Raw genomic sequence first — 11,620 nt, forward strand, 5'->3', positions numbered from 1 at the left:
TCAGAAAGATATGTTACACAAAATAGTTAATAAATAACATTTTCCACTGGTCTACTTTACAGCAGCACAATTTAGGAACCAAATTTTTGGGGGGTTAGGAAGCTATAAGGGTTAAAAGTTGACCAGCAATTCCTAATTTTTCCAACAAAATTTACAAAACCATTTTTTTAGGGATCACATCACATTTGAAGTGACTTTGAGGGGACTTTATGAAAGAAAATACCCCAAAGTGACACCATTCTAAAAACTGCACCCCTCAAAGTGCTCAAAACCACATTCAAGAAGTTTATTAACCCTTTAGGCGCTTCACAGGAATTTTTGGAAAGAAAAAAATGAACATTTAACTTTTTTCACAAAAATGTTACTTTAGACCCCAATTTTTTTATTTTTGCAAGGGTAACAGGAAAAAATGGACCCCAAAATTTGTTGTGCCATTTCTCCTGAGCATGCCAATACCTCATATGTGGGGGCAAAACACTGTTTGGGTGCATGGCAGGGCTCGGAAGGGAAGGAGCGCCATTTGACTTTTTGAATGTAAAATTTGCTTGAATAATTAGCGGATACCATGTTGCGGTTGGAGAGCCCCTGATGTGCCTAAACAGTTGAAACCCCCCACAAGTGACACCATTTTGGAAACTAGACCCCTCAGGGAACTTATATAGATGTGTGGTGAGCACCTTGAACCCGCAGGTGCTTCACAGAAGTTTATAATATTGAGCCGTAAAATAACATTTTCACATTTTTCCCCTCAAAAATGTTTTACAGCCCCCAATTTTTCATTTTCAGAAGGGTAACAGGAGAAATTGCACCATACCATTTGTTGTGCAATTTCTCCTGAGTAAGCAGATTCCCCATATGTGGGAGAAAACCACTGTTTGGACGCACGGTAGGGTTCAGAAGGAGAGGAGTGCCGTTCGACTATTTGACTATAAAATTTGCTTGAATAATTAGCGGATGCCATGTAGCGTTTGGAGAGCCCCCTGATTCGCCGAAATAGTGGAAACCCCCCTACAAGTGACACCATTTTGGAAACTAGACCCCTCAGGAAACTTATCTAGATGTGTGGTGAGCACCTTGAACCTCCAGGTGCTTCACAGAAGTTAAGAACATAGAGCCGTGAAAATAAAAAAATCAAACTTTTTCTTCATAAATGATGTTTTAGCCCCAAATTTTTTATTTTCACAACGGTAAGAGGAGAAAATGGACCCCAAAAACTTTTGTGCAATTTCTCCTGAGTATGCCGATACCCCATATGTGGGGAAAATACACTGTTTGGGCGCACGGCAGTGTGCAGAGGGGAAAGAGCACTGTATGACTTTTTGAACACAAAATTGGCTGGAATTGAGAGCGGACGTCATTTCGCGTTTGGAGAGCCCATGATGTGCCTAAATAGCGGAAAACCCCCACAAATGACCCCATTTTGGAAACTAGACCCCTCAAGGATTTTATCAAGGGGTATAGTGAACATTTTGAACCTAGTGGTACGACACAGAAATTGATAACATTAGGTCATGATATTGAATAAGTTGTCATTAGTCTTGAGCGCAAGTGCTCACTACTTGAGTTTGCATCGGGTACTGAGGTTTGCACCATGTATCGCGGGTGCTCGAGTGACATGCTTGAGTCACCGGCCCGCATGATTCACGGCACACCCAAAAAAAACATGCGGGGATCGCTCGTGCATGGCAGGCAATCCCCGCCAGGTTTTTTTGGCCGCAAAGCATATGGGGCGGAGACTCGACCATGTCACTCAAGCACCTGCGATACTTGGTGCATACCCAAGCAGCGAACACTTGCGCTCAACACTAGTTGCCATATTGTCATTTTTTTTCCTTTATTTTTGAAAAAATCCCAACCCCAACCCTAACCCTAGCCCAATCCTAACCCTAGCACAAACCTAACCCTAGAGTTTATTTTTTACGCCTTTCCTAGTGCTGTATAAGTGATTAGACGACTTTATTCTTTGGGTCGGTGTGATTACAGAGATACCAGATTTATAGCGGGTTTTTATTATTTATTATTTTTTTGCAAAGAGTAGTTTTTGCATTGCCATATTTTGAGAGCTATAATTTTTCCATATTTCGGCCGACAGTCACGTGACGCTTGATTTTTGCAGGACGAGTTGGCGTTTTTAATGGTACCATTTTCAGGCTCGTGACATTTTTTGATTGCTTTCTATTCCGATTTTTGGGAGGCAATTCAGGGATAGTTTTTTTTTATTTTTTTTTATGCCATTCTGCGTGTGGTAAAATTGATAAAGCAGCTTTATTCTTGGGGTCAGTATGTTTACAGCGGTACCACATTTATATAGGTTTTTTTATGTTTTGGCGCTTTTACTTTTATAGAAAAAAGAATATTTTTTGCATCGCTTTATTCTGAGAGCTATAACTTTTTTTTCGACTGATGGAGCTGTATGGCGGCTTGTTTTTTGCGGGACAAGATGACGTTTTCAGTGGTACCATTTTTATTTACATCGTAAATAATTATAGTCTTTTTGATCGCGTTTTATTCCATTTTTTGTTTGGCGGTATGCCAAAGCATCGTTTTTTGCTTCGTTTTTTTTTTTTTTTCTTGTCGTGTTCACTAAAGGGGTTAATTAGTGGGACAGTTTTATAGGTCAGGTCATTCTGGATGCGGTAATACCAAATATGTGTACTTTTATTTATTTTATTTTTTTTCATAATACTATTTATTGATTGGTACAATATATTTTTATTTTTGGGGGATTTTTTTTTCAGTTTATTTTTAAATATTTTTACAATTCTTTTTTTCACTTGCTGATTCTTTTTTAACTTTTACACGTTGTCCCACCATGCAGCACCATCCCTGTGCTATACAGGCTGTCAGCGCTGCAGAGGGAAAAGATACTATGATCATGCACTGGGCATGATCAAAGTATCTTCCTGATGTCGTCATGACGACATTCGGGTCACATGACAACCACAGGACCCGGCCACAGACACCACGGGGCGCAGGGTCTTCCCCTTGCTCCCAGAATGCTGCGATCGACTTCGATCATAGCATTTCGGGGAGGTTAATGTGCTGGGAGCGGTGCGGGACCGCTCCCCACACATAGCACCGGGTGTCAGCTGTGACAATCAGCTGACACCCGGTGGCGATTCTGCCCACACAGCCTGTGTGCAGGCGTAATCGCCAATGTGTACTAATACGTATCTGGTCCATAAGGCCCAGGCCGCAGATACGTATTAGTATGTATCATGTGGAAAGGGGTTAATCATATCAACATTATAAAAAAAAAATTTTCATTCTTTGCAGTTAGGGTTGGGGTTAGGGTTGTGTTAGGCTATGTGCCCAAGATGCAGAAATGCTCAGGATTTTTTCCTGAGCGTTTCTGCATCTCCCTGGCAGAAAAAAACGCATGCGGATTGTACATGAATTTTCCTGCCAGGAACATGCGGAAATGGAGCGTTATTCACTGACATTTCCGCATGCGGGTTGACAAGCGCTTTCCAAGCGATTAGCATCACTTGTAAAGTGCTTGTGACAACTAGGTCACACTATATAAATCCATGCAAACGGCATGGATTTATATAGTGTGACCCGAGAGAGTGGTTAAAAATAAAAAATAAAAATCTATACTTACCCTCCGATGGCCCGCGCTGGCTTGTTTCGCTCGGTCCCGGCTGCCGGCAGCAGTGGATTGAAAGACCTGCCGACGTCAGCGTCGCGTGACCCGTCACATGACTCTGACGTCAGCGCAGGTCCTTCAATCCACTGCAAAGTGCCGGGAAGCAAGGAGGAGCGGAGCGGGCCGCCGGAAGGTAAATATGCATTTATTTTTTATTTTATTCTTTTTTTACTGATTTTTTAATGGTACCTGGGTGTGGATGAGACTCTCCTCTCATCTACACCCGGGTACCATCCGCACATTAGAACGCTTGGATTATGCATCTACATATACTGTGATGCGTAATCCATGCGGTCTAATGCAAGTCAATGGCGGCGAAGACGCAGCACTTCCGCAAAATAATTGGTAGTGCTGCGTTTTTTTCCGCAATGATAATCCGCAGCGGAAATTTCCGCAGCATGTGCACAGCACATGCGGATTATCATTGGGGAACATTGCTGCCCTTCTACCATGCGTTTTTAATGCATTTCTGCAGCGTTTCCGCAGCTGCAGAAACGCATTAAAAACGCATCGTGGGCACACAGCCTTAGGGTTCAGTTTAGGGTTGTGTTAGTGTTAGGGTAGGGTTGTCTTAGGGTTAGAGTTGTATTAGGGAGAGGGTAGGCTTAGGGGTGTCTTAAGGTTGGGTTAGGGTTAGGGCTATGTTAGGGTTAGGCTTGGGGTAGGAGTCACGGAGAGGGTGCAGTTTAGGGTTGGAGTTAGGATTGGGTTTTTTTTTTCAAAAGTTAAAAAAAATAAATGATGATATGGTGACTAGTGTTGAGCACAAGTGCTCGTTACTTAAGTTTGCATCAGGTGTTTGAGTATGCATATTGCGGGTGCTCGAGTGACATGTTCAAGTCTCTGTGCCATATGTTTTGTAGCTGATATACAGCCAAAAAAAACCATGTGGGGATTACCTGCCATACACGGGTAATCCCCGCATGTTCTTCTTTGTTAACAACCGCAAAACATGCGGGGCGGAGACGCGAGCATGTCACTCCAGCACTAGCGATACTCGGTGCCCGAACACCCAATGCAAACTCGAGCAGCAAGCACTTGCGGTCAACACTAATAACTATGTATTCAGTATGACAATCTAATGTTATCAAATGCCCCTGGATATAATGTAGTTTCCAAAATGGGGTCAGTTGTGGGGGGTTTCTGATGTTTAGGCACGTTAGGGGCCCTGCAAATGTGACATGGTGCCCGCAATGTATTTCAGCCAATTTGTGTTCCAAATTCAAATATTGCTCCTTCTGCTCCAAGCCCTGCTGTCCAAACAGAACTTTTTGACTGCATGTGGGGTATCGCTGAACTCATAAGAAAGTGGATATCAAACTATGGGGTCCACTTTTTGGTGTTAACTCTTGCAAAAGTGACAAATGTGGGGCTAAAGCAACATTTTTGTGAAAAATATGAACTTTTTCAATATGAAGACCTAATGTTATCACATTCTGTGTCGTACCTGTGTGTTCAAAATGCTCACTATACCCCTGGATAAAATCCTTGAGGGGTGAAGTTTCTAAAATAGGGTCACTTGTGGTTTTTTTTCACTGTTTAGGCATATCAGGGGCTCTCCAAACGCGACATGGCGTCCGCTCTCTAGTCCAGCAAATTTTGCGTTCAAAAAGTCAAATGGCGCTCCTTCCCTTCCGAGCCCTGCCGTGCAACTAAACAGTGGTTTTCCCCCACATATGAGGTATCAGCATGCTCAGGAGAAATTGCATACCAAATTTTGGGGTCCATGTTCTCTTGTTACACTTGTGAAAATAAAAAAAAATGGCTCTGAAGTAACATTTTTGTGAAAAAAAATTAAATGTTCATTTTTTTCCTTTCTCATTGCTTCAGTTCCAGTGAAGCACGTGAAGGGTTAATAAACTTCTTGAATGTGGTTTTGAGCACCTTGAGTGGTGCAATTTTTAGAATGGTCTCACTTTTGGATATTTTCTGTCACATAAACCCCCAAGTCACTTCAAATGTGATGTGGTCCCTAAAAAAATGGTTTTGTAAATTTTGTTGGGAAAAATGAGAAATCACTGGTCAACTTTTAACCCTTATAACTTCATAACAAAAAAAATGGTTTCAAAAATTGTGCTGATGTAAAGTAGATATGTGGGAAATATTAGTTATTAACTATTTTGTGTGACATAACTCTGATTTAAGGGCAGAAATATGAAAAGTTTGAAAATTACTAAATTTTTGCCAAAGTTCTGTTTTTTTTTCACAAATAAACAAGTCATATCGATGAAATTTTAACACTATTCTACAACTATCATGAAGTACAATATGTAAAAAAAAAAAATCTCAGAATCAGTGGGATACGTTGAATAGTTCCAGAGTTATTATCTCATAAAATGACACTGGTCAGATTTGTGAAAAAATTGGCCTGTTCAGGAAAAGAAAAACAGGATTCAGGGTGAAAGGGTTAAAAGATTCATGTTCTTTGACAGGGGTGTCAAATTCGTTTTCACCAAGGGCCATATCAGCATTATTGTTGCCTTCAAAGGGCTGCTTGTAAATGTGAGGGCTCCTGGCAATGTCCGTGCAAGGCCCCCTTCGCACGCACTGATATTTCCTGTACTAGAAAAACTAGTACCGATGCTATCCATGTCCATGTGAACGTGTGTGTCATACATGTGGTATCCATGTGCACCATCTGTGTAACACATAATGGAAAAGAATGCAGAACAGAAATGACAGATATTTAGGTGTTAAATATGCAAAGATAGAGATAGATATTTATTAGATATCCATGAGAGATATAATTAGTGTTTTGCATGTGTTGTCTACTGTACTTGCATTAAGCTAATACATAAATGAAAAAAAATGACGTGGGGTCTCCCCCATTTCTGATAACCAGCAAAGGTAAAGCAGACAGCTGCTGGCTGATATTATCAGACTGGGAAGATCGATGGAATTTGGGCCCTTCTCAGCCTAAAAATACAAGCCTGCAGCAGCCCCAGAATTGGTGCCTCCATTAGATACACAAATTCTGGCTCTTTGCCAGGCGTTGGCAATCTGGGTCAATGGTAATGGGGTTAGACGTGCCAATTCTGGCGCTTTGTCTTACCATTAACCCGATTGCCCTGGTGCATTGGCAATTGGTGTAATGGTATTCGAGTTTATCTGGGCCTGTTTCTTTTATTAAGTTTTAGTTGACGGATAGCTCCTTCTATTTCGGGATAGGTGATGGCCTGATTTAGGAGATCAGTCATGTTGGAGTTGAGGGCTTTAAGGGAAATAGAGTTAAGGAATGCTTCTATTTTTTGTCCGGGGAAGGATCGTTGTATTGTTGTTCGAGTTGCTGTTGGAATAAGAGAGTGATCTATTGCAAGTTTAGCCGTATTGGGGTACGTGGTACAGGGAGGCAATTGAGGCATCAGGCAAGGTTGGAGTTGTTTTAATTATTAAGAGCGTAAAAGCACTGTTGGGACTAACGAAGGGCTGAATCTGCGTTTTCAGGGAGGCAAAGGTCAAGTTCAGCGCGTGCATGCGTTTGTAAGGTCTCGATATGTAGAGGGGGAGGGCAAGCTTTTTATCAAGGACTCTAATACTGACATCTTATTCTCAAGATCAGCTGTTCCAACAATTCTATCTATTTTCTTGAGAACAGCTTCTTGAATGAAGAAGCCTCTTAGAACTGCTTTATGAGCTTCCCAAAGGGATATTGGTGGAGAGGCAGTCTGCTGGTTCAAAGAGAAGTAATATTCAAGGTGCTTACTCAATCTTTTGGGAGATTTCTGGATAGGAGAACAAAAGAAAATCGCTCAGAGTGCAGTTGAATGAGCGAGGATGTGGGTGTAGTAAGGAGCAGGACAGCTGAATCGGATAATGATCTGACCAAGGAGTGGAAAGGATGGAAATGTTTATGTTAGGTATGAACACTGGGTGTGCAAAAATGTGATCTATTCTAGTATAGACTAAGTGTCGTGGATAAAAAGAAGTATAATCTTTGACCAAAGGGTGCATCTCTCTCCATAAGTCTACCCACTGATTACAAGAAAGATGTTTGTTAAAGGAGGCAGAGTCTGTTGAAAGAGGAGTTGGTGAGGGTTCTGGGGGTTGGGTGTCTGAAGACTTATCAAGCTTAGGATTAAGTATACAATTTGAGTTGCCGCAGAGCAATGTAGTGCCTTGAGCATGTTCAGAGACAAGGTCAACAGTAATAAGCAATAGTAACTGGCAAATGAGTAAGAGCCACGTATGTGCAGCATCTGAAACGATGGATCCTGGAAGCCTGTGCTAGCATTTCTTCTGCGGTGTTGCTATCAGTGTGTCAAGAGTGGGAGAAGAGGTTTGCATTGACAATCCAACACAATGGGCAGCACTTTGAACACATTTTATAAGTGGTCACAAACTTGTAAAAAACTCATGAAAGAATAAAGTTACGCTAAAACCAAGCACACCATTGTTTTTATGAAATTCTCAATAAGTTTAATGTGTCACATGACCCTCTTCCCATTGAAAAAAATAAAGTTGGATCCAAAATGGCCGACTTCAAAATGGCCACCATGGTCACCACCGATCTGGAAAAGTTTTCCCCCTCCCATATACTAATGTGCCACAAACAGGAAGTTGATATCACCAACTATTCCCATTTTATTTAGGTGTATCCATTTAAATGGCCCACCCTGTACATTACTTCCATGAAAATAGATAAGTGCTACATTATGTACATATGGAATTTTGGAAAAATGGAACTGCAATATTGCTCTAGAAAAATTTACAGTAGAAGGAAGGTGCTTAGCACATGTTGAGGGAGTGCAGTCAGAGAACCAGCAGAGCTGTGAGTATAGCTGGATAGGAGCGGTTTCTGGTAGGGTGCTTCCCACCCCAGTAGCAGTACCACACAGGAGGAGGGGCATCGGGAGCAGTGTGTGTTGGCGCTGGCTCCTGTCCAGCAGGAAACTGAGCCTTGGAAAATAACCCCTCCCCCACAGTGAAGCACAGGAACCTCTCACCTCTGGAGCCTCAGCGCCCACCAGCCACTGTTAGTCAGAGTCATCCCACCGCTGGAGGAGGGGCAGGAGAATGCCGCTAGGACCAATCAGGGCGGGTACGTACATGAGAGGCCACAGCTTCAGGACTTCAGGTAGGTCTCAATGTCAGCGGTGCCACTAAGCAGCAGAAGTGGGCTCGAAAGGGTTCAGATGGTGGCGTGGAGCGGGGTTAGGCAATCTGGGGGATGGATGCCCTTGATTTCCTCCGGATTGACGGGGATTAGAATCAATCCCTGACATAGCATAAAAAGTGACCCTTCTACTGGGGTGGTTGCTTTAATTTCTGCCTTGATTGAGAAAAAGTTTTCTCCTACTTTAAAACGTATTGTCAATGGCCCAGGGATGGGTGATCCATAAAAAAAAAATCCTGAATACAGTTCCAGGATGTGAGCGAAATACGCTCTCTTCCATGCCTACCGAACTTCAAATTAATAAGATTTGTTTTACGAGCGCTCTGGAAATCAATACAGCACAGCCAGGAATGGTGTACAAGAAAAGACTTCCGCTTTATTAACACATGTGGCACTTTAAATAGGGTCAGAGACAAAGGAATAGTTCCCTCTGACCTATGAACCAATAGTAACCATAAGGGGAGTGAATAGAAATTTGAAACCTCACTGCCCATCAGTGTTACTTGATCACCATTACACAGAAGTTACAAGACAAGATGGATACCACATACTCAAAATGGATTCTTTTCTCTCACATGGACAAGCACTCCTCCCCAAGAGGTGAACACAGTCACAAGTGCAAAGGAGCAGCGCCGGCTTGGGAAGAGAGTATAGGATTTTTTTTTAATTAAATTAATTTGGGCCCATTGACAATGAATTTTAAATTAGGCCACTTAACTATACTTTCTTGTCCAATATTTACCAATTAATTTTGTAACATGCTAAGCGGATGTGACCTGTAGATAACTAGTACTCAAGTTATTATTTTTCAATATTGATTATATATCTATGGCTCTAAAGTATGCACTAATGATCAGTCCACTGAAGTAGACGTTGTACTCCACCATCATGCATCTCCATTCAGAGATCAAGATCCCAATACGTGGCATGGCCTTCAGGTAGTTCCTTCCTCATTATATGCTTATTACTGTGTCTTTTAAGCACAGCATGCACAGTGAATTTGTATGGGACAGACCTGGACTGTGACCTCCCTCGAAGGTACTTACAGTATGTACATCTTTCTCTATGAAAAGAAAGATTTCACTACATAAAGAATGTTCTCCTTTGAGAATACAGAATAGTTTTTGGAACAGTGTGTCAACTTGACAAGTGTAAATGCACAATGCTACTACTCAGCGGCTTGGCCTCACATTACCTCTCGTATTTTAGAAGCTAATTTTCAGTTCCTAGAAAAGAACTGTAAGTGAATCAGAATTATTCTCATGTTTTTGAAATGCTTCAGTATCTCTTCTCCCCCCCCCCTCCTTCCCAAGTAAAATCTTAAAAGCATTGTCAATGTCTTTTTCCCTGATATTGGCTGACATTTCTGAAGCAATTTTTGTAAATACCCTTGGGGTTTTTGACACGCTAAAGGATAGGGCCTGGAACTATAAATAAAGCAAAACCCCTTGAATATTTACTACCTCCCTCAGAAATTTTTGATGATCTCGAATGATTGGCACATGATGATAGGATTCTTGCAGATTTAATATGGCTAAAGAACCTCCCTTGAAACAGAAGTTTTACGTCCAACCATATAGTTCTCATTTTCAATTGTTTTACTTTTAGGAACGGTTTTAAGTTTACAATGGTTCTGAACAAAAGATCTGGTTTCAGTCATAAAAATAGAGAGCTTTAGAAACCTTTTCCATGTTCTGATTTGGGAACTGGAGCTAGGACATCCTTCTGCAGGAATAACAGAACTTCCTGTTCTAGGGCTTGCTGGCCTATCTTGGAGGACTGAACTTTAGTAGCCATGATCCTCACTGGGGGAGGGTCAAACTGTCCGTTTCTCCTAGATGGATGCAAGGGCCTTCTAAACCATGGGAGTGTTGGAGAGGGAAAAACTTTAAATTTGTATCAGATACTTTAGCCAAAATCTCATCAAAGACTGGACTGAAAAGAAATTTGCTCCGATAAGGAAGGCCACACAGCCTCGACTTTGAGTAAAGATCTCCTGACCAATTCTTCAACCAGAGCCCAGAAGGTTAAATTTGGCAGGAAACAAGTGTGTGCTGGTAATCTTACTGCATCCGCAGAAGCATAGCTAAAACATCTGCTGCCTTTAGGGTAATCAGTAGGTTTGCCAACAAATGGTGTAAAGGGCATTTATTCCTAATCTGAGATTCTAGCTGACTGAGCCATACAATTAAAGATCTTACAATGCATGTAGCCGCTATATTAGGTGTAAACGCTGCTGCTCCTGACTCCCAAGATCTTTTCAGGAAGCTTTCCACCTTCCTGTCTAAAGGGTCTCTTAGAAGACCTGTGTCAAACGGCAAAGTGGATTTACGAGACACCCTAGAAATGGCCACGTTGTTCTTGCGTTCTTTATCACAAATAGTCTCGAAAGGGTACTTTCTTTTAACTCAATTTGGAATAAATACATTTTTATCAGTTTTCTTTTACTTTTCGTTCTTTCTTTCTGAAAGAGAACACTGTATGAACGAGTTAACATTATTGCTTAGACCTCTAAGCCACCAATCAAATCTTACATGACTTTAGATTCTTTTATATCCTCTATCTTCATTGTCTAACCGCTTTTAGCAGCTTATCCATATCTTCAGCAGGAAACCATGGCTGACCCTCAGTCGTCAGAGGACGAAGAAGAGGTAAAACCCCTCTGAATAAAACCCCTCTAATTCTCCATCATCAATCTCTCCATCAGAGCTAGAGTCTAGCGTGATGTCCTGTTTCCCTGATGAGGCCTTTCGGAACTCTTTACCGCTAAATCCTTTAAGTTAAATTTTAATTTCATATTTAATAATAGACCTCAAATTTTCCATTAAGGACGGGGATTCTTCCGATAATGAATATCA

The sequence above is a fragment of the Phyllobates terribilis genome, unplaced genomic scaffold (assembly GCF_046119375.1).
Source record: "Phyllobates terribilis strain yellow unplaced genomic scaffold, ASM4611937v1 Scaffold_1__5_contigs__length_1240528914, whole genome shotgun sequence".
Classification (NCBI taxonomy): domain Eukaryota; kingdom Metazoa; phylum Chordata; class Amphibia; order Anura; family Dendrobatidae; genus Phyllobates; species Phyllobates terribilis.